At 40.3% G+C, this 24,635-nt stretch overlaps 1 long non-coding RNA gene and 1 pseudogene across 1 annotated transcript; one reads left to right on the top strand and one right to left on the bottom strand.

Annotated features, from left to right (window-relative positions):
- Positions 1-3,121: 3,121 nt before the first annotated feature.
- On the bottom strand, positions 3,122-17,026 carry LOC137228068 (uncharacterized). The gene is made up of 2 exons (XR_010945129.1): positions 16,946-17,026; positions 3,122-4,065 (listed from the first exon to the last, which is right to left on the bottom strand). It is a non-coding gene; the product is annotated as an uncharacterized lncRNA (long non-coding RNA).
- LOC137228063 (large ribosomal subunit protein eL22 pseudogene) lies at positions 13,032-13,472 on the top strand (annotated as a pseudogene).
- Positions 17,027-24,635: the final 7,609 nt, after the last annotated feature.

Here is a 24,635-nt window from a genome sequence, read left to right as displayed (position 1 = left end):
TGGAATTAAATTAAGGTTACTAATCAATTGCTTTATATTAGGAAGGTTATCCTGGATTACCTGAGTGAACCTAATGTAATCATATGAGCCCTTAAAAGCTAAAGAGGAAGACAGAATCATCAGTCAAAGAGATGAAGCTTAAGGGACTTGACCCACTCTTGTTGGTTTGAAGATGGAGGAATGGGGCCAGGAGCCAAGGAAGGCTAGCAGCCTCTAGAAGCTGAGAAAGATCCCTGATGTCTAGCCAACTGGTAATACCAGCAAGAAAACAGGGACCTTAGCCCTACAACCACAAGGAAGTGAATCCTTCCAATCACTCACACAAGCCAGGATGTGGATTCTGCCTTAAAGCATCAAGAAAGGAACACAGCCATGTAGACACCTTGATTTTAGCCTTCTGAGACCCAAGAAAGCTAGACTTCAGACTGTGAAGGCACTGTGAGATAATGCCTGTGTTAAGTCTCTGAATTTGTGGCAATTTGTTATGGCAACATAATGAAACTAATAATCATAGTAATACAAGAGAACCTGTTTAGGACATTTGCAAAAAATGTCCTGACATATTAACCTTTCAAAAATTACTTTCATCAAATTATAAGGCACAGATCAGAGATCAAAACCCTGAAAAATTACTACTAAGAACTCAGTGTTTGAGTGGAGGCAGGGAAGTAAGGATCATGAGATGCAATCAGGGTAGATAGTGTGTGGCTCTGTGGATGGGCCTTTGTGATTGAGTTTCCAATTGGAAGTTTGAAAAATAAATGCCAAAAAACTACACTACTTCAGAGTTTTCACTAGTGTCAGTTTCTAAAAAATCTTACATGAATTACTATAATTTCAACAAAACTTTGATTTTACTAACATTTTATATTGTTGTAACTCTAAGGTTTGAACAATAATGTTTACTGTGAAATATAGGAAATTTATAATTATGTGTTTTTAAATTTTTTGCATGTAAAACGTAGGTTGATTGAGACTATGCAATCCCATCTATTCACTCTTTGTGATTATACTGAAGTGCCATTCTCTTCAAAAAAGAAGAAAATATAGAGAGCTCAACTGAAATGAAAGGATTATAGTAGTATGAATTACTCATTCATATTAGTGATATATTCAATCAATCCAAAATATTAATTGAATAACCATTATATCCAATGATTTTTATACATAAATTTACCTATATTCCCACAACACCATGCATATTTTGAATGCATTTAAATTATTTTACACACATATACAAAATAAGACTGCTGATGATTAAATTTCACCTCGAAGTATCTTATTAGGTGATTAAATAGTAGGTGGCACAGAGTACAGTGAATAGTACCAACTATTATTTCATCACTCACTTATAATAAGAAAACATTGAATAAAGAGTCAGTGTTGTATTTATCTGAGTTTCCCAAGCAAACAACAAAATACCTAATACGTAGGAACATAAAAATGCTGTTGGAGTGAACTGTATGTTAATAGTTACACGATTTAAGCAAGGACATGACCAAGGATAAATGTATAACTGAATAGTTATGTTCTGTCATTTTGATAAAAAATTTCAAAATAACACTAAAAAGTCAAGTTTTGTTCTCAATTATTTGCTATCTTTCATTCTCTAAACAAATATTACATGAGTACTTGCCATGTAGCAAGTATCCAAGACATTTAGGGAATGGAAACGAACAAAGAGAGTCTCCGGCTTTAAGAATTTCCTGGACATGTTAGAATGTCTGCCACATGCAATACCTGAAGATGTTTATTAGAGCTTTATTCGGCATGCAGCAAAGGGCAGAGGAGGAAGTGTTTAACTCAAGGTAAGTTGTTTATCTGCTGGGGGAAAATCAGTGAAATCAGCTGAGAAAAACTGTCATGTGATATTATGGTTTAGTTATTCTGAAATGGGAAATAAAAGAATATTTTATACAGAAATATTAAATTATTTTATGGTGTGCAAATTAAATTTTTTGCATTGAGGTTTTTTAAAATGGCAATGTTAATCATGAACTTAAGAAAAAATATAGGTGAAAAAAGAGAAATGAGTTATATTTTTCAGGATTGGGCTGAGGGGAATATACTCCAGGCAGTGGCAACGGAAGATGCAACTTGCAGGGCTGTGAAAACTCATGGAACTTTTGAATGATGACAGGGAGTTCAGAGCCAGAGCAGAGAGGTTTTGTAGGCAGACAGGGATGAGTCTGAGAAGCAAGCAGGAGTAAGATCAAAAAAGTTCTCAAATATATTGCCAACAAGTATTTGACTTCAAGCTAGGCTCTGGGAACTCAATGACAGATGTGAATTGCAGAGGAATGACCATATTTCCATTTCAGAACAATCACACTAGCAACAATGTGGAGAGTCAGAAGGGAGGCGAGAATGTGAGCACTCAAATGAAGAAAAAATGAGCATGAGCCCAATGCCAGCAGAAATAGGGTGGAGGAGAGGGCTTCAAGAAAGGTTTAGGACATAGAGTGTGTAAGACTTTCTGATTGATTTGAAATGAAGGGGAGGAACTGCCAAAGGAAGATTCAAGGACCACCCCAATTTACTGGTTAGCAAAACTTAACTTATCACACATACTTGTGATAACTATAAACTGAGATTTAAAAAAATCTTATTTATACTTGAATTTCAGAGTTAACCTAAACATTTCCTAATAAAACTTGCCTATAATTATGATTCCTTCTATTTTTTCCCTAATACTCAAAAGCAGTGATTTTACATTTCATGTAATCATGGTATAAGTGGCATGAGAAATACTAATTGCAGAATATTTACTTCAATAAGCCTTTTTTCTCATGTGTTTGAATATTTCAAAACATAGTTTGTGACATTAAAGAAAAAATAAAAAAGATATAGTTAATTCTAAAAGGCACCATGAAATGCAAAAGTGCAACCTATACTTAAAAAAACATTAAAACATTGAGTATTTGTCCACATACATTGCCCGCTGATTTGCAGCAGCAGTAATTCATGTAAAAGCTATCATGTAATATACATGAGATTGCTTTTCTACAATCTTGCAGAAAGGATACTTGGAAGTATCCTTTTGTACCAAAACTGGAATCATTTTTCTGATGATAGGGTAAAGTAAGGTGAAGCTTTGCATTTCATGAGTAGTCAGTAAACGTAGGTGGGTGAAATCATTTATTCCTTTCAAACAGATCACAAAATGTGTTATTCTTGATGATTTCCAACAATATTATAAGTCCTTGAAGTAGCACATGTATTTGCAGAAAAAAAAAAAATACACATAAGCAAAGCAGGGTGAAAGAAACAAAAATTTACCCATGATCCCAATAGCGATTATATATATATATTTGAAAGAGAGAGAGAGAGAGGATGCTAGCTAACTGACTAGGTAATCAGACTCCCTAAGCAAAGTCTACCATTACAGGGATTCTAGGAATCTAGGGGTGGGCAGGAATATAGTGATTCTAGTACGTCATAGTGCTTAGTCACTGGGGAAGCAGTCTGGCAAGAACACATTGGCCAATCTTGGGGCAGCTGGAGGCTGTCAACCAGCTATCCTTCCTGCAGAAGTCTTCCTTGAATAGAGATGTAAGCAAGACACCTCCCATCCATCCCTTGCTTCATACAGATTCTCTTCTCTGTGCATGAGGTTTGGAAAACAGCTCCTTCATCATTTTTTTTTTTTAAGCTTTGTATATGCATTTTTCTTTTGAACCAGAATCATTTTTTTAATTTAATTTTTTAAAAAATTTTTGGCCGTGTCCAGTCTTTGTTGCTGTGTGCAGGCTTTCTCTAGATGCGGCGAGTGGGGGCTGCTCTTCATTGTGATGAGCGGGCTTCTCATTGCAGTGGCTTCTCTTGTTGTGGAGCACAGATTCTAGGCACGCGGGCTTCAGTAGTTGAGGCATGAGGGCTCAGTAGCTGTCGCTCACGGGCTCTAGAGTGCAGGCTCAGTAGTTGTGGCACACGGGCTTAGTTGCTCCGCGGCATGTGGGATCTTTCCGGACCAGGGCTCAAACTCGTGTACCCTGCATTGGTTGGCGGATTCTTAACCACTGTGCCACCAGGGAAGTCCCTCCTCCGTAGTTCTTGTCCGTGTTTCTGAGGGGAAACTTATGAGAGGTTAGTGGGAAGAGGTACAGACACCATTGCTGCAGGTAGGTTCAGGATACCATTAATACTCATCCTCTCCCTCCTCAAACACCTATACTAATTTCCTCCTACCCTTAATTATTACCACAGGATTTGGTAGCTTACCTGGCTTTATGACCCAGGATTAGCTATATAATTTTCTGTGTTCAGTGCAAAATGAAATGTAGGACTCCTTGTTCAAAAACTAGTAAGAATTTCAAAACAGTGACAGCAGAGCAATAGACCAAGCATGAGGTTCTTTTAAGTATGGGGCCCTTCATTTGACCTGTGGGACTGCCCAGGTCAAATGCCCATGAATCTGGCCCTGTTGTGGCCCACACTTAAATTTCTAAAGGGACTGAGACCGTGGTAATCACCCCTCTGTCTGGCTGGGGTTGCTGCATCCATCCACTCACAGGTACAACTGGGTAAGTTCCAAATTTCATAATGAGAATGCATAATCATTACTGAACTGAGCATGAGGAATTGGATTAATATCATGATTTTAGGTGTGGAAATGGTAAATAGGAGCTTAGAATTCACTAAATTATAAAACTGAAGAATGTTTCAATGTTTATGCCAGTTGAATGGTATTCTTTTAACAATGTTACTTTATTTTCATATGTGATGGGAACCTCCTAATTCCCGAAAAGACCTGTGACTTCTGAAAAAATAAACAATATCTTGAAGTTTTGTGACTTCACACCTACTTCATAAACTAATTGAGCTGAAGATTGGTGTTTAAAATTCTTGTGTTCTCGAGTGGACAGCTTGTGAAAAAAAATTGAGGAAAAAATAATACTTACTGGAAAATAAGAAATTTATTTGGTAAAGTATAAAAATATTCTATTGGAGAAGTGAATATGGCCTGTGCATTGCTTATTAATAATAATAAATATTTACAAAGCACCTTCTAGGCACTAGGAAAAGTTCTAATTGCTTTACATTTTTTTTATTATATGATAAATGCCCCCATTTTATGGATAAGGAAACAGAATAAGTAAATATAGGTAAAAATTTAAGAGTTACAGTCTTAATCAGTTTTTAAAATTAATTACAAATTAATAAAATTCATGTTCTGGTATAAATTAAATTGTGTTTTGAATCATTTACTTTTAAAAATTTTGTTTTAATTTTACTCAAAGAGAAAAAATATACTCCTGAGTTTGATTAGAGAGAAAAGTGGTCACATTTCAGGAACTAGGTAATATATGATCTTTATATACAATGCCAGCACCCAGGAAGAGACTGCCTATCATAAGCTGTTTTTTCTCAAAATAACAGCTTTATGGAAATATAGTTTACTTACCATACATTTTACCACTTTAAAGTGTGCAATGTTTAGCATTAGTGGTTAAGTGTTCATTGTTTGGTGCATTCACAGAGTTCTGCAAGCATCACCACTATCTCATTTTGGAATATTTGCATCACCCCAGGAGGAAATCCTTTAGCAATCTCTCCCCTGTCCTTCCTCTTCTTAACTCCTATTAAACTCATAAGTTTTTCAAAATTGAAAAAAGTCACATTGAATCCTAACCTGAGGCCCCATTTTTTGTTTGTTTGTTTTTAAGCTGTGAGAGACTTATTTGTTTGAAGTTTATGATAATTTTGTGTTTAAGAGATTTACAATGCCAAATTACTGAGTGATAGTAATGTTAATTTAAATGTGTTACACTAGGTATAACAAAATTCAGATTTTTCCTTATGTAGTATGTTTAAGATGGGTTGCTTGTATATTTTAACCCCTTAACATGACTCTACATTGAATTTCTATGGTAACAGCATTTCTGCAAAAACATAAAAACGTTCAGAGGCTGTGCCCTCTCTCTCCTTTTCCTGTTGCCTTTCAGATCAGGAGAACATGTCTCTCCAGAAGTCACTGGAATGCCCTACATACATTTATTATTATTGCTATTTCCATCCACCAAATTAATATCAAAACTACCATGATAGATTTGTAAAGAAACCATTTAGGACTACTCATGAGAAAGAAAATTATCTTGGATAATGACAGAAAAGAAAAAAAAAATACAGTTAGAAGATAGGAAGTCAAATTCAAACTGTTTGGCCTAATCCTGAATGTATCATTTTCATTATACAGTCAACTTCTGCTGTGCCCACTTGACTTTATGGCTTAACGATATGATTATGCCCAGTTGATGATGAGTAGCTCTGGTCATAGGATCACCCGAAATCCTAGTCATGTTTAAATAGAACATAGTGGTATGTGAGAAGCTCTTACTCAAACTAAGAGTAATTTACTGTCACAGCAACCAAGACTTTGTCCCCCAACTTCAATTAGGCTATGATGTTTTATCATAATATTTCATTCCTCTCAGATTTCCTATCTTTGGTTATAGGACCAGATGGTTTCACTGGTGAATTCTACCAAATATTATCAGAAGTCATACCATTCCCTCTCAAACTTCTCCAAAACATAGATGAGGAAAGAACACTTTGAAATTCATCTTACAAGGCCATCATTACCTGATACAAAAGCCAGACAAGGATATACAAAAAAATTAAATTACAGGTCAATATATGTGATGAACATAAATGCAAAATTACCCAATAAAATATTAGTAAATCAAATTCAACAGTACATTAAAAGGATCATACACCATGATCAAGTGGGCTTTGCTTCTGGGATGCAAGGATGGGTCAACACTTGCAAATTAATCAATGTGATTCACCACATTACAAAATAAAGGATAAAATCCTGTGATTATCTTAATAGATGCAGGAAAAGCATTTGACAAATTCAACATCTTTTCCTAATAAAAAACTCTTAACAAAGTGGATATAGAAGAAATTTATCTCAACATAATAAAGGCCCTATATAACAAGCCCACAGCTAACATCATAATCAGTGATGAAAAGCTGAAAGCTATTGCTCTAAGATCAGGAACATGACAAGAATGCCTGTTCTCACTATTATTTAACACAGTACTGGCAGTCCTAGTCAGAGCAATTAGTCAAGAAAAAGAAATAAAAAGCATTCAAATCAGAAAATAATAATTTAAATTGTCTCTGCTTGCAGATGATATGATATAATATTTATAATAGACTTCACCAAAAGACTGTTATAACTAATAAACAGTTTCAGTAAAGTTGCAAGATACAAAATCAATATACAAAGGTCAGTTGTGTTTCTATACACTAATAATACCTATCAGAAAGAGAAATTAAGAAAATGATCTCATTTACAATTGCATTAAAAAGAATAAAATACTTGGTAATAAGTTTGATCAAGGAGGTGAAGGATTTGTACACTCAAGAATTGTTCCAGATTGAATGTTGAGCATCTTTTCATGTACCTGTTGGCCACTTGAGTGTCTTCTTAGGAAAATGTCTACTTAGTTCTTCTACCCATTTTTTTAGTTGGCTTATTTTGTATTGAGTTGTATGAGTTCCTTATATATTTTGGACATTAACCCTTTACTCTGTATATGGTTTGCAAAATTTTTCTCCCATTCTGTAGGTAGCCTTTTCATTTTGTTGATTGTTTCTTTAGCTGTGAAGAAGCTTTTTAGTTTGATATAGTCCCACTTGTTGATTTCTGCTTTTGTTGCTTGTGTTTTTGGTGTCAAATCCAAAAAATCATTGCCAAGATCAATGTTAAGGAGCTTTCCCTACATGTTTTCTTCCAGACGTTTTATAGTATCAGGTCATACGTTGAAGTGTTTAATCCATTTTGAGTTAATTTTTATGAGGAGTATAAGATAGAGGTACAATTTCATTTTTCTCCATGTGGTTATCCAGTTTTCCAGACACCATTTGTCGAAGAGAGTATTCTTTTCCCAGCAAAATAAGGTATCAAAGAGGTATCAGCACTTCTGTCATTATTGCAACTTTACTCAGAATAACCAAGATATGAAAAAACTGAAGTGTCCATCAATGGATGAATAAATAAGATGTAAAATATATATGTATGTATATATATATTTATATTATAATATTATATATATATATATATATAATTCAGCCATGAAAAAAATGAAATTCTGCCATTTACAACAACATGGATGGACCCTGATTTATTATGCTAAATGAGCTAAGTCAGACAGAGGAAGATTAAATGCTGTATGATATTACTTATTTGTGGATTCTAACAAAGATAAACTTGTAAAAACAGAGTAGAATAGTGATTACCAGGGGCTGAAGGTTGGGGGATTGGGGAGATGTTATTTAAGGATACAAACTTAAAACTAGTAGATAAATAAATCCTGAAGTTCTAATGTAGAGCATAGTAATTATAGTCACCAATACTGTATTATGAACTTCAAATTTACCAAGAGACTAGATCTTAATTGTTCTCATCACAAAGAAAGAAGTGATAATTAACTGACACATTAAAGGTATTAGGTAACACTATGGTGGTAATCATATTGCAATATATAAATGCATCAAATCAACACATTGTACACCTTAAAATTACACAGTGTTATATGTCAATAGTATCTCAATTTAAAAAAGCAAAAAAAGTAATTGGTTGAATAATTTAGTTATCAGAATTGATGTATGTGTAACTTTACCACCTCAACGTGAAGCCCTGATTTCTGTCTAGTCTAAGCTTCAGAATTCAGTTTTACAGTTGTAAATTAGAAATGAGGATTTTGAAAAGTCCTACACATAAATCCATGTAGATACATATAGCACGTGCACACACACACACACATCATACTTTGTATATTTATTTTGAATAGAAAATGGAATAAGCAGGTGAGTAGTTTCAAAGTTGAAGATTTATTCATTTTTGGAAATTTTTAGGTAATTTTAGTCAGTTTGATATAAATATCAATATACTATATGTTGGCTGCCATTGGTCTAAAAATCTACCAGATCTTCCAGCTCCATGCTACTAATAATATCTAGTACTGTTGTGAGCTGAATTGTGTCCCCCCAAAAGATATATTGAAGTCCTGAACCCAGGCACCTGTGAATGTGACCTTATTTGGAAACGGGGTCTCTGTGATTTAACCAACTTAAGGTAAGGTCATATTGGATTGAGGTGGGCCCTAAGTCCAATGACTAGTGTCCTTATAAGGAGAAAGAGACACAGAGAGGTAGACACGCAGGGTAAAGGGCCATATGATGGTGGAGACAGAGGTTGGAGGGATGAAACTTCGAGTCAAGGCACGCCAAGTATTTGCCAATGATCATCAGAAGTTAGGGAGAGGCAATGAAGGATTCTTCCCAAGAGTCTCCAGAGGGAGCCTGGCACTGCTGACACATCAATTCCAGACTTCTAGCCACCAGAACTGTGAGAAAATAAATTTCTGTTGCTTTAAGTCATATACTTGTAGTATTTTGCTATAGCAGCACTAGGATATTAATACACATACTATATACAGTAGTAGATAGTAGATTGGCCAGTGATATTCCAACTGGGTAAACATTTCTTTGACATGTTCTTACACAGATGGGCATTCACCATACCTTAATGACTTGCAATTTATAATTTTGCTTCTGTGACAGACCCATGATATGAACTTTGGAACAACAACAACAAACAAAAAGTACTGGGTGGTGGGACTTCCGGGAAGATGGCGGAAGAGTAAGACGCGGAGATCACGTTCCTCCCCACAGATACACCAGAAATACATCTACGCATGGAACAACTCCTACAGAGCATCTACTGAACGCTGGCAGAAGACCTCAGACCTCCCAAAAGGCAAGAAACCCCCCACGTACCTGGGTAGGACAAAAGAAAAAACTAAACAGAGACAAAAGGATAGGGACGGGTCCTGCACCAGCGGGAGAGAGCTGTGAAGGAGGAAAAGTGTCCACACACTAGGAAGCCCCTTCGCGGGTGGAGGCTTCGGGAGGCGGAGTGGGGGAGCTTGGGAGCCGCGGAGGAGAGCACAGCAACAGGGGTGCGGAGGACAAAGCGGACAGATTCCAGCGCAGAGGATCGGGCCGACCGGAACTCGCCAGCCGAGAGGCTTGTCTGCTCACCCGCCGGGGCGGGCGGGACTGGGAGCTGAGGCTCCGGCTTTTGTCGGAGCGCCGGGAGAGGACTGAGGTTGGCGGCGTGAACACAGCCTGCAGGGCGTTAGTGCACCACGGCTGGCCGGGAGAGAGTCCGGGGAGAAGTCTGGAACTGCCGAAGAGGCAAGAGACTTTTACGTCCCTCTTTGTTTCCTGGTGCACGAGGAGAGGGGATTAAGAACGCTGCTTGAGAGAGCTCCAGGGACGGGCGCGAGCCGCGGCTAAAAGTGCGGAGCCCAGAGACAGACATGAGACGCTAGGGCCGCTGCTGCCGCCACCGGGAGGCCTGTGTGCGAACACAGGTCACTAGCCACACGCCCTTCCGGGGAGCCTGTGCAGCCCGCCACTGCCAGGGTCCCGGGATCCAGGGACAACTCCCCCGGGAGAACGCACAGGCGCGCCTCAGGCTGCAACGTCTCGCCGGCCTCTGCCGCCGCAGGCCCGCCCCACACTCCGTGCCCCTCCCTACCCCCGGGCCTGAGTGAGCCAGAGCCTCCGAATCAGTGGCTCCTTTAACCCCGTCCTGTCTGAGCAAAGAACAGACGCCCTCCGGCGACCTACACGCACAGGCGGGGCTAAATCCAAAGCTGAGCCCCTGGGAGCTGTGAGAACAAAGAAGAGAAAGGGAAATCTCTCCCAGCAGCATCAGAAGCAGCGGATTAAAGCTCCACAATCAACTTGATATACCCTGCATCTGTGGAATACCTGAATAGACAACCAATCATCCCAAATTAAGGAGCCGTGTGGATGAAAGGCTCTTGGTGCTGCAGCCAGGAGTCAGTGCTGTGCCTCTGAGGTGGGAGAGCCAACTTCAGGACACTGATCCACAAGAGACCTCCCAGCTGCACATAATATCAAACAGCAAAAATTTCCGAGAGATCTCCATCTCAACGCCAGCACCCAGCTTCACTCAACGACCAGCAAGCTACAGTGCTGGACATCCTATGCCAAACAACTAGCAAGACAGGAACACAACCCCACCCATTAGCAGAGAGGCTGCCCAAAATCATAATAAGTCTACAGACACCCCAAAACACACCACCAGACGTGGACCTGCCCACCAGAAAGACAAGATCTAGCCTCATCCACCAGAACACAGGCACTAGTACCCTCCACCAGGAAGCCTACACAACCCACTGAACCAACCTTAGCCACTGGGGACAGACACAAAAAACAACAGGAACTACGAACCTTCAGCCTGCAAAAAAGGAGACCCCAAACACAGTAAGATAAGCAAAATGAAAAGACAGAAAAACACACCGCAGATGAAGGAGCAAGATAAAAACCCATCAGACCTAACAAATGAAGAGGAAATAGGCAGTCTACCTGAAAAAGAATTCAAAATAATGATGGTAAGGTTGATCCGAAATCTTGGAGATAGAATGGACAATAGAATGGACAAAATGCAAGAATCAGTTAACAAGGACCTAGAAGAACTAAAGATGAAACAAGCAACGATGAACAACACAATAAATGAAATTAAAAGTACTCTAGATGGGATCAATAGCAGAATAACTGAGGCAGAAGAACGGATAAGTGACCTGGAAGATAAAATAGTGGAAATAACTACTGCAGAGCAGAATAAAGAAAAAAGAATGAAAAGAACTGAGGACAGTCTCAGAGACCTCTGGGACAACATTAAACGTACCAACATTCGAATTATAGGGGTTCCAGAAGAAGAAGAGAAAAAGAAAGGGACTGAGAAAATATTTGAAGAGATTATAGTTGAAAACTTCCCTAATATGGGAAAGGAAATAGTTAATCAAGTCCAGGAAGCACAGAGAGTCCCATACAGGATAAATCCAAGGAGAAATACGCCAAGACACATATTAATCAAACTGTCAAAAATTAAATACAAAGAAAACATATTAAAAGCAGCAAGGGAAAAACAACAAATAACACACAAGGGAATCCCCATAAGGTTAACAGCTGATCTTTCAGCAGAAACTCTGCAAGCCAGAAGGGAGTGGCAGGACATATTGAAAGTGTTGAAGGAGAAAAACCTGCAACCAAGATTACTCTACCCAGCAAGGATCTCATTCAGATTTGATGGAGAAATTAAAACCTTTAGAGACAAGCAAAAGCTGAGAGAGTTCAGCACCACCAAACCAGCTCTACAACAACTGCTAAAGGAACTTCTCTAGGCAAGAAACACAAAAGAAGGAAAAGACCTACAATAACAAACCCAAAACAATTAAGAAAATGGGAATGGGAACACACATATCGATAATTACCTTAAATGTAAATGGACTAAATGCTCCCACCAAAAGACACAGATTGGCTGAATGGATACAAAAACAAGACCCATATATTTGCTGTCTACAAGAGACCCGTATGCTAACACATATATATGGAATTTAAGAAAAAAAAAAATGTCATGAAAAACCTAGGGGTGAAACAGGAATAAAGACACAGACTTACTAGAGAATGGACTTGAGGCTATGGGGAGGGGGAAGGGTAAACGGTGACAAAGCAATAAAGAGGCATGGACATGTATACACTACCAAACATAAGGTAGATAGCTAGTGGGAAGCAGCCGCATAGCACAGGGAGATCAGCTCGGTGCTTTGTGACCGCCTGGAGGGGTGGGATAGGGAGGGTGGGAGGGAGGGTGACGCAAGCGGGAAGAGATATCGGAACATATGTATATATATAACTGATTCATTTTGTTGTGAAGCTGAAACTAACATACCATTGTAAAGCAATTATGCTCCAATAAAGATGTTTAAAAAAAAAAAAAAAAAAGTACTGGGTGAAAGAACAGTATTGTTTCTCCTGAGAGACAATTAGAAACTGGTTTCAGACAGGCTGGAAGTAGAGAATGCAAATTTTCTGTTAAAAATCAGTGGAATAAAAGCATTTTATTTCAATCTCATCTTTTCGACCCCTGGCAAATGACTAAAAGAACAAAAGAATAGTAGAGCTTTTCTGCCTCCGCTGCGGCGATGGCGCCAGTGAAAAAGCTTGTGGTGAAGGGGGGCAAAAAAAAAGCAGGTCCTGAAGTTTACTCTTGACTGTACCCATCCTGTAGAAGATGGAATCATGGATGCGGCCAATTTTGAGCAATTTCTTCAGGAAAGAATCAAAGTGAATGGAAAAGCTGGGAATCTCGGAGGAGGTGTTGTAACAATCGAAAGAAGCAAAAGCAAGATCACTGTAACTTCCGAGGTGCCTTTTTCCAAAAGGTATTTGAAATACCTCACCAAAAAATATTTGAAGAAGAATCATCTCCGTGATTGGTTACGCGTAGTTGCCAACAGCAAAGAAAGTTACGAATTACGTTACTTCCAGATTAACAAGATGAAGAAGAGGAGGAAGATGAGGATTGAAACTCAGTTATCTGGAGTATTTTGTATGAATTCTTAAATAAAATTTAGGAAACAAAATGGTGGCTTTCCTTGTATCTCTGCAGTGTGGATTGAACAGAAAATTGGAAATCATAGTAAAAGGGCTTCACTTGGGCTGCCACTCACCTACTTGTAATTAAACTTTTTTTCTGCTTGAAAATTTCAATTCTTTTGGTAGAAATACCAAAATGTGTAAGTCTCCTTCAAGGGAACTGACTACTGTTTGTCATTGAACAGGTGGATGAGGGCGTGGAGATGTGAGTTCAGTTAGTTACTATTTTACACAAAAAGGGGTGGGTCAGTTTCATCTGGTACTTTTCTCAAAGATTGAGGAATACAAATGTGGGAGCTCCTGATTCACTGAAAGCAGATCCAGTGACTTGTTTCTGAGGTTCTTGTTTTGGGAAAGTGGCAGTGTCGATAAAATGCAGGCTTCTGGGGCATTTGTCTTCATTTTCTGATTACAAATTACTCTTGATGGACACAGTTATTACTATGTATGTTAATCCTTTTTCTTCCTGTAGAAATAAAATGTCCTTTTGCTTCGCATATTCTACTACACCTCTGGAAAGGGTCTGGAGAGCGACTGTAAAGGTCACAGGTGTTCAATTAAGGAAAGGTCTACAAAATACGAATTTGTAAATAAGCATTGTTTCTACAAGTCCTTGCACCAAACTGTCACTTTGAACCCCACCAGGGGGAGCTGGAGATGAGGAATAGTGGAGCTTCCAAAGGTGGGTGTCGGTGAGGTTGCCTGGGGTCAGGCTCAGAATCCCAGAGTTCTGGAGTCTTACCCCGGGGGCAGGTGTGGAAGAGAGGGGCCTGGGAGACAGCTCAGACTGAAGAGAAGTCTTGAGATGCCCAGGGAGTAGTCCCTTTCACACCATTTAGGCCACGGCTGGGCTTAAAAGTCATTCTACAAACACGTTAAGCAGGGCCAAACTGAAAGGGCTTCCCACGATATTGGGGGTTCTGCTGTACGTGTACAGGCTAGAGATCTGTGAAAGGTCATTAATGAGATCATAAAGATGTGATTGTTGCTGACAATATCAAGAGTGACTTTGAGAAGAGATCCTGATGCCTTATGGTGCCCTCTAAAATTTAAATTTTACAGGAATGTCTGCATTGATTTAAGGTTACGTTGTATCAAATTCATGTCTTTCAAGAGCGCACTGCCTAGGGTGCCTTTCCACACCTGAAATTCTTGTGATCTTGCTAGTTGCATAGCTGGAAATTAAATGTTTTGAGTCATACCTTGGCTCCAATTTAACATTTGGTGCTCCTTGGGTTGAATTTAACATGTTGAGGCTTTGTAATTTCATTTGTGGTAAAGGCTCTAGCATTTTCTATTTCTATGCAAATTTCTTGAAGCAGAATTGTTTGCATGTTTCTCTGCCCTAGAGAAGGCATTGTTTCTTTCAAATTTAACTGAGGCATCAGTTGCTCTTTGGTGCTGTCCATTACCATGATTATTAACTTTGATAGCAAGTTTGTGACTTGGGTTTGCAAATTTTACTTCTTTGTTGCATTGATGTTCCCTTGTAGTAATTCTTAGTTTGGTTGTAAAAAAATTAGCCCTGGGCTGAAATTAGCATATAAGTTTTTTTTTTAAAACTATTTCCAGAATCTAAAACTTGTAATAAAACTGAAAATTTTTGGTTTTTCTATGCCTTTTGAACTCTTGTATTTTGACTTTTGATCACATTTTATATTAAAGTGGCTAACGCATGGCTACTATTATTGTACAAGGCTTTTTTTTTTTTTTAAAGGATTGGCATGTTAATGTGTTTAGCAACAATAAATTGGTTGTTTGTCCTCACTGATGAATTGCTGTACCAACAATGACCTTGGACTTCATTAAAAAAAAAAAAAAAAAGAATAGTAGAAAATTCAAGATTTAATATAATAGAAAAAAAAACTTCAATATACAAATAGAATTATACTAGCCAAAAAATGTGAAATATTAACCTAAACAAGAGTGCATGATATTTATTTTCACAAACTTCCTCAGTCTCCAAGATATTTGTACATTTCCAAAAAAAATATTGTTAGACCTGCGCGGTCTCCTAGGAGTTTCGACTCGCCCAGGAAACAACAAGAGTCGGAAGTCGATGCAAAACGCAAGAGGTTTATTGAAAGCCGGTGCACCGGGGTTCCTTGGTCCTCACGCAGGAGGTCGAAGAAGGAACCCTTTTGGGCGCGAATATGTCAGTTTTATAGGTTCCCACTTCCCCGTATGTAAATTATAGATTTGGTTGTGTTCTCCTGCTGATTGGTCCCGGCTTAGGCTCGGACCAGAGAGGGAACTTGTCCCCAGCTGCCTGATTGGTCTTTGACAGACACCTTTTTTACATTTTGTTATCTCCCTCCTTCTCGGAAGGGGGCCGGACATCCTGGAAATTCACCCATTGTCTAAGAAGCCCCTATTGTCTGGAGAGTTCTTAATCATTAGCTGGAACAATGTCCCTCGAGTCCCACATTTCCACCTGTTAATATATTTTTTGTTAGGCAAATTTTATGTTAGGCTGTCTCCCTGCATAGGATGAATGCGCCTTGAAAATGGAAATCATATCCCTCTACATCGGCTCCCAGGTGGTCCCAGCATCCCGACCCCGACCCCGGCCGCGACACACTTTCCACAAACTGACACACACGGAGCCCGCGCGAGGGCCGGGTCGCGCGGGCCTCCCCGCCGGGTCGCCTGGAGGCCGGTCCCCCGCAAGCCGAGCGCACGAAAGGGCGCCCCAAAGGCGCCGGCCCAAGGCGCCCGCTGCGCTTTCCCTTCGGAAGGTGGGCTGCGGGGCCCAAGCGTAAACCCTGACACAAGGAACACGCGCACCACACCGCCACGGGGGACGAGAGGCCGGGCGCCCACCTAGCCGGACACGCTGCATTTCTGGAATCACCGGACGCCTGTGTACATTTCCGTCTGGCCTGTCATTTTCCAAAGGCCACTCAAGATCAGGGGACAGAACGCCTCCTCTCCAAGTGTCCTGCCAGCCCACCCACTCAAGATCAGAGGGACAAAATGCCTAACTAAAACAAAACAAAACAGAAACACAATAAAACTGGAGAGAGGGAGGAAAGGGTGACCTGAAAAAAAAAAACAACAAAAAAAAACTAAGCACGTTGACAGCGCTAAGAATAAACTACCAGGAAAAAGAAACCCTACATGTCAGATCCTAAAGTACAGAAGGGCAAGCCCGCCGACATTCCAGGCCCGGGGGGACCGGGGTCCCCAGCCCTGCAGAGCCAACCGCAGACCGGCTCGGGCGCCCCGCAGAAGCGCGGGGTCCCCGCGGCCGAGTCTGTGCCCCCCGGCCGGCGCCGGCTCCCCTCTGCCCACCCTGCGCGCGGGGGCTGGAAACTGCCGCGGAGAACCACGGCGGGGCGGGAAGGGGGGCTCCAAAGAGGGTCTGGCGACTCGAGTCGCTCCGTTTCTCAGTGGGCTCAGCGCGCGCCGTTGGGGAAGAGGAGCTGGGTTCCGGGAGGAGGGGACGGGCGGCACTTACGTAGACCGGCAGCGGCCACGGGCAGACGGCGGGCTCGGTCCCCAAGAGCGACTCCAGCCTCAGCTCCAGCTTCTCCCCCATGTCTTCGCGCGCGGCCCATATAGCAACTTTGAATTTTAATAATAAATACATATATGTATCAAACATTAATAAAAGAATAAAATGATCCAATATGAGTACATTTGCTCTTGTTTTGCAATTAGTTCCAGGATTCTATTTTAGATTACTACTTCATATCTGCGAGAGTTGGGTGTGTGTTTGTGTCTTTGGTTTTGTGGAAGCTGCATTGTGCTAAATTTTACATTTCTTTCTTGAATTAAATGGCTTTTGTTATCCCTTGGGAATACAGCAACAGCAGATTACTGAAGACAGCGACAGCAGATGACTACCTACCAGTGGAAAAGTGTAAATAGCAATTTTAGCCGCTAGTGATTCTGAAATTGCCTTAACTTTGTCCTTATAAAAGTGCTCCAAGAATTACACAAATCCACCGATTTGCTATCCATATTCAAGTCATTTATGTAGACAAAGAATGTAGCCAGCCTTATCGGTAACACAGGATGTTATAGACATCAAGCCATCAGCCACTGAAGCCACACCCAAAGCCGCACCCTGAGGGGATTCAGGATGGAGAAAACAGGATACTGGCCCTAGATAATTAAAGTGAACATCAAGGGACTGATTTCCAGGAGACCAGATTCTTGCATCTCACCATATATAGAAAAGTGCTACATTTATTAACTTAAGATGTCTAGTTTCTTTAATTAACAGTAATCTTTTGATGTTCCAACTACCTGGTTTGTTTTTTTGGAAGAAACTCTAAATACCCTGCGCCCTCCCTTACCGCTTCACAGCTATCTGAGAGGCTGTCTCCTGATTTCAGTCCTCAGTATGTCCTCCACATAAAACATAATTCTCAATTTCTAGGTTGTGCATTGAAGTCAACACACGAAAATACAAGGATAAAACACATTTTCTACCATATTAAATTTTTTCGTTCATTAATTCATCCCTAAGTCATTCAACACGCATCTTCTTATTGAATACTGATGAGGGGTCAAATGCTATGCTAAACACTCAGTATATAACTGCAAACGAGATGGATAGGCCCTGATTTTGATGTCACTACTATCTTTTGTCCTGCCATATAATGGGACAGCTTCATTATTCCCTTTACCCCAAGTTTTTATCACAAATTGCTAATGAAAATAAAGCTGTTAGTGGAGTTTCAACATGCATAGGTCAATGAGAACACAGAACTCCCCTTTCGCATGCCCCATTCTCCTCCTTCTAACTCCCTATGTGAACTCACTTTGTGCCAAGACCAAGAAGCTGTGCCCCAATAAGAACCAAGCTGATTTCCTCACACTGACTGGGGCTATTGCTCACTTAGAAGACTTGATGCTTAATTTTGATAAGCAACTAGAAGACCATGGAGACAACCTATAAAAATGATTTGTCTTGGGAGAAAATACTAAAGTGGGTTAATGTGCTGTTCCACATGTCTAACCTCCTGGGATTCAACCACAGGCACCAAGATCACCAAGTGTACTTGGCAACAATGAGCTAAAAATTAAAAAAAAAAAGCATCATACTGTTATTGTATTCATTTTCCCCCAAGGCACTCTCTGATAAGCACCACAACCTCTAAGGGAATTGAGAACAGCTTCCTTGTGGGGTAGGTTATATAATATATATGCATCTTTTTCCAAGCAGTTAAATCATATCCAGCTATCAGCACACCTTACTTAAGGTGATCGTAATGTATGAGATTAAATGTTCCTACCTGATTGGAAACCTTCTTGTCCTCAATTCATTGGCTGTACTGGATTTGTTTTTCTTGGGTCAGACCTTCAGACTTCTACCAGAAATCGTTCCTTTGGGGAAACCAGGCCTTCCCAGAAACTCAGGAAACTGAAATGGAGACAGCAAGAGAGAAGGAAATTATTTGGACATATAGACCTCAATGGTTTGGTTTTAAGTAAACGTCCAAGCAAACATCTTCTAAATGGTATAATAACTTTAGGGAAATTCACGGTTTATAAGTTTGTGTACTCATGAACTGAACATATTATGATAAGAGTACAGGTTGCATTTTGTGTCTTCAACTCAAGCAAAGGCTTCAAAAAAGGCCCAGTTATCCTTTGTTCATTAAGACACAAAGAGAGGGCAAAAAGGGCAAGTTTCAAAGTCTTTTTCTTTACAATTTACTTCCTTTCTTCAGTCTTCAACAAGATCTTCAGGAAATTAACTTTACTAAAGTTAATTATTCATAAAATAAACATAGGAACCTGCAGAAGACTATTTCACACAGACGTGTAATGTACAATATCCATTGCATACATGCACCATGAGCTTGTCTTTTCTAGCACTGGCATACACAAAACTCTGTGTGTGTGTGTGTGTGTGTGTGTGTGTGCACGTGTGTGTCTTTTTTTGTGATGGAGCCATAGGGAGAAAATAAATCTACTGGCTGCAATTCAGTGATGTAGAAAGATTTAAGGGTAAAGGAGAAGGTTACATCAAGTGAAACAATAAAGTCATGAGGTTGTGGTTCCATAATAATAACAATAGCAGTCTTCTGTAACCAAGGGAGCAGGCTCCTCAAATTATAGTCACACCTGTTAGACCATCTGCCCATACATTTCACACCATCATTAATGGAAAACAAATGGCACTGTCTCTCCTTCCCTTTATCCATTGGCCGTCCTCATATAAACTCTTTTTCTCTTCAAGGTCATGCTCTTTCCTATCTGTTTAAAAATAATAGGATTTAGGAGGAGTGATACGTAATGTGCCGTGCCTTGGTACTTGTACCAGTGACGGCTCTGTAAGCAGCACTGGGTTGTTAGGAGGCTATCAATTGAATTCCCCTAGAAGCAGAACTTGAGGCAATAATTTGAGTGCAAACTGCTCATCTGGGAGGTGCTTCCAGAAAACTCAGAAGTGGAGTGGGAATTGAGAATGGAGGCATGGAAGGCAGCCAACAGAGGTGCATTACCGAATAAAAATTACTCCTGCAGGGAACTGCTGCCAGTACTTCAGGGGAGTTCTGTGAAACTCTACAGAACATGTCTCAGAGTTATCCCAAGAATCGGTGAGAAACTTGAAGTACTAATCTTCCAGTCCCCTCTGTCCTTGGTTGAAAGCTACACCCAGATACATTAACTCCTGTACACTTCTGGCCTGCCCTAAGGTGGATAATTGCAGGTGGCAGCATGATTCTATCAGCATATACTGGAAGGATGAGTGCTGGGGAGATATGAGTGGAGCATCGAAACCATCTAATACAGTCGGGGCAGGAGATATCAATTATTGGCTTGAAAGTCCAAATGGATAACCTTACATTCCTGGGTTTATGGTTTTACTTTGAGGTATTTAAGCATGATGTATTAGTAAAAATTTCCTCTGTTAAATCAAGTTTAAGGTCCTAAATCCCTAATCTTCTGGAAAACGGTGGTATCTTTTAACAGATTTTGGAAAGGTAACATGATTAAGATTTCAAATTGACCATTCATTCATTCACTCATTCAACAAACATTTATTGAACACCTAAAGTATGTCACGGGTTAAACTAGGCAGCAGTGTTACTGCTACTAAAATCATTAGAGTGCCACCTAGAATTCAATGTACTGTGACACTCAAATAAGAAAATCCATAGTTACCGTAAAAGATATTACAGAGTGCTATAGGAAGACACGGTAAGACGTTAATCCATGCTGTGGACAGTAGTATATGGTTGATATCAGTAGGGCTTCCTGTAGAAGGCAATTGAAATGGATATGTAACATGAAGGAAGGGTGAAGTTTTGATGAAAAGAGAAGATAAATTCATGGTTGCCAGAAAAATGAATGGTTAAGGATCAGTCCAGAAAGGAGTTCCACTCATAATCAGTATAAGAAATGCTCACTGGGGCTTCCCTGGTGGCGCAGTGGTTGAGAGTCCGCCTGCCGATGCAGGGGACACGCGTTCGTGTCCCGGTCCGGGAAGATCCCACATGCTGCGCAGCGGCTAGGCCCCGTGACCCATGGACACTGAGCCTGCGCGTCCGGAGCCCGTGCTCTGCAACGGGAGAGGCCACAACAGTGAGAGGCCCGCGTACCGCAAAAAAAAAAAGAGAGAAATGCTCACTGGAGTGTAGGAAAAGAAGACAATGGAGAGTGCGGTAGAAGCCAGATCATGCATGGTCCATGTATGTATAGTAAGTGCTATGGTCTAGTCTTTGTGTTCCCCTCCAAATTCATACATTGAAATCTTAATTTCCGTAGCTGATAGTATTAGTAGGTGGGGCCTTTGGGAAATGATTATGGTATTAGTGCTCTTATAAAAGAGACCCCACAGAGCTCCCTAAGCTCTTCTGCCATGTGAGGATACAATGAGAAGTCTGTGATTCAGAAGAGGGCCCTCATCTGACCATACTGGCACCCTATTCTTGAACTTGCAGCCTCCGGAACTGTGAGAAAAAAAAATTCCTGTTGTTTAGGAGCCACCCAACCTGCAGGATAATCTTACAGCAGCCCAAAAGGACAAAGAGAGTTTGGATGGGAGCTTTTACTCCAAGAAAGATGGGAATCCGTTGAAGGGTTTTACCTGGTAACTTAGAAGAGAGAAAAGTTTCATAACACAGTCAGGTATTTTTATAAGAAAAATCTGCTTCTTTTTCAGAAAGATCACTCTGGAAATACTGTGACTAGATTTTTGGAGAAGTGTGATGGCAGACCTGGATATAGAAAGATGAGTTAGTAGTCCATTAATATAAGTCAAACAAGAAAGTGGACATAAAAAGTGTGAATTTGTGGCTGAGAGTTCTTTTCTTTTACTACTTGAAAAATGTTATGTCAATGCTTCTGACTCCATAATTTTAGACACGAAATATGCTGTCATTGGAATTGGTTTCTCAATAAGTGATGCATCGTTTCTGCCTGTCCACTTTCGAGATTTTTTTTGTCTCTACTTTTCAGAAGTTTAATTATGACGCGTCTTGACAAGGATACCTTTGTGTTTTTCCTCTCTGGATTTGCTCAGATTCTTGAATGTGTGCTTATGTCTTCTAAAAAATTGGGAACGTTTTAGTCATTATTTCTTTGAATACTTTGTCAGTCCTACGTGCTCTCTTTTTTCATTCTGGAACTTTGATGATATGAATGTTAGTGCTCTTGTCAACTGTTTACAAGTTCTAGAGATCCTGTTCTTTCTCCCATCTCTACCCCTCAGCCTATTTTTCTCTGTACATTTGGTACACTGTATTGATCTCTTCGAAGTTCATGATTCCATGCTTCGTAATCTCCAGTCTACTCTTGAGCACAGTTTTTTGATTGTTGTATTTTTCAGTTCTACTGTTCTCATTTGTTTTTATTCTTATAACTTCTAGTTCTTTGTTTACATTTTCTATTTTTCCCATTTCCGTCAAGGAACACATAATTGCTAACTGAAGCATTTATGTGACAGCTTATTTAAAATCCCTGTCTGATAATTTCAATAGATGTTTTAACTCAGTTCTGGTGTAGGTTTATTGTCTTTTCTCATTTATTCTGTGATTTCCTGGCTCTTGGTGCCATGAGTATTTTTCAATTGGATTCTAAACATTGTGAGTTATTACATGACTCTGTATCCCATTTAATTTTATTATTACTTTTTAGAAGGAAGTCATCCTATTGGAGGTGTAGTATGAGGACTGGGGGGTTACGTACAGATTTCCATTGGGCCCTACTGTCAATACCCCAGCAAAAGTGGGCACTTACATTCTCTCACTGCAGACAGATCAAGTAGAAGTTCAGCTATCCTATTGGCCCTCCTGACACCTTCCCCCCAAAAGTGGGAACATTAATATCATTGTGTTGCCTTTTAGTAGGAGTGGAAGTTCATCTCCCCAGTAGATTTCTTGACACCAGGGGAGGGGAGAAGTGAAGTGTTTGCTGTCCTTCCTCCCACTTCATTCCTTCTTGTTGATGCCGGGTGTGGGTAGAGGGTCAGCTACCTGCTGGCCCCACTGACACCAGGGTAAGAGGAAGAGAACTGCCAACTAGCCCTGCTTGTGCCATCTCATTCTGTCTTACTGCCTCAGGACGGTTATGGGGATTCAGCACCCCATTGGGTCTCACTGGCACCATGTGTTGGGGGTTAGTGGGGTGCCTACTCCCTCCAACCTGTAACATCCTATTCTTATCGATGTCAGGGAGAGACGGAGGCTAGGTCCCACCATTGGACCCCACGACTGTGTGGGGGCAGTCCAGTGTTAACTAGCCTGTCAGGCACCACCTTTGAAAGTCTCTTTGCTAATGCAAAGGGGTGGAGGCGCAGCACACCACTGCACCACACTGAAACAGCCCTGGTGGCGAATCAGAGCGCTGCCTCTTCTGGAGGGCAGGAGTGGGGTGGTGTGGAAGATCAAATCCTAGCTTGGCCCAACTGAAACCACAGGACATAGGGGACGGGTGCAATATTCCACTGGCACTTGGCTCGAGTAGCGTGTATATTATTGCCCAAACGCTTTTCTGTCTTTGGCAACCCCTTTCCTCACACCTTGGCTAGGGGGAACGGGGGTTTTGTGTTTTCTTTTTTGAAGCTTTTTCGTCTGTTGTTCTGTTGGTGGTTATTGATTGGGGGTTCCTGTATACCCTCTCCAGGATGTATGGGAAGCAACAGGAAACACAGGGGACGCATCACCATGTTATTCCTCAAGTCCCAAAGTCCCTAGTTAAGTCTGCCTTCTCATTTCCACCTTTCAGTGTCTTCCTATGTTTGTCTGTTGTTATGTTCAGGGTTTTAGTTTTAAGTGGAAGAACCTGGGAGAAATGGGCTACTTCATCTTCTTGGAAGCAGAGGTCTGGAGGCCTATGGATGTTACAAAGTGCTGCTGACTGTAAATTAAAATTTGATGATATACACCTTGCCCTTTCAGAATTATTCTGCTAGATGATGTGGCTTCCCAAAGTAGCTACAATTTGATTTCCATACTTCTAAAAGTCAAGTGTTTTGCTGGAGTTGAAATTTAAAGATAAGCAAGAGATGAGGCTAAGATGGTCTATGTGGTAACAGATTAAAGTTGGAAACATCAATATACATTCATGTTTAGCTTAATATTGCTTCATATTACCTTAATACACATGGTTATGTAGAGAGATACTTATAGACGTGTGCATATACATGGGTAATGTACACACATGTTATCTCTTTGCTCTGTCAGCTGAGAAGATCTAGAAACAATGACATCCGGGCAGCAATCAGCACACCCCACACCCAGATCCTGCTGTCTAATACTGTGCTCCACTAAAAAGACCTGGTTATCCTTGAAGAAGTAGCTGATTCTAGGACTGGGGCAGTAAATATACAAGATTTATATACAAGACCATCTTATAGTGTCAGAAAGTAAGGAAGTTCCAAAAAAATATATAGGATGGGGATACCTCAGAGTGGCACACGAGCCACTGAACTGAAAAGAGTTCACAAGGGTCAGGACTAGAGCAATTTGAGGAACAAAGTAACTAACGTAGAATTAGATTATAACCCAAAGTATAAAATAAAAATCCATGAGTTCTTCTGATATAAATAAATGATTGGATATGTAAATAAATGCGGGAGAATAGATAAATCTCCAGTGCAAAAGAATTCCAAATAGTTTATGTAGTACTCCATCTTAAGCATAACTCTCCATTCCTTAGTTGTGGGCTGAGCATATTGACTTCCTTCC

This window comes from Pseudorca crassidens, chromosome 7 (genome assembly GCF_039906515.1).
Source record: "Pseudorca crassidens isolate mPseCra1 chromosome 7, mPseCra1.hap1, whole genome shotgun sequence".
NCBI lineage: Eukaryota > Metazoa > Chordata > Mammalia > Artiodactyla > Delphinidae > Pseudorca > Pseudorca crassidens.
This window is presented reverse-complemented; position numbering and strand designations above follow the sequence as displayed.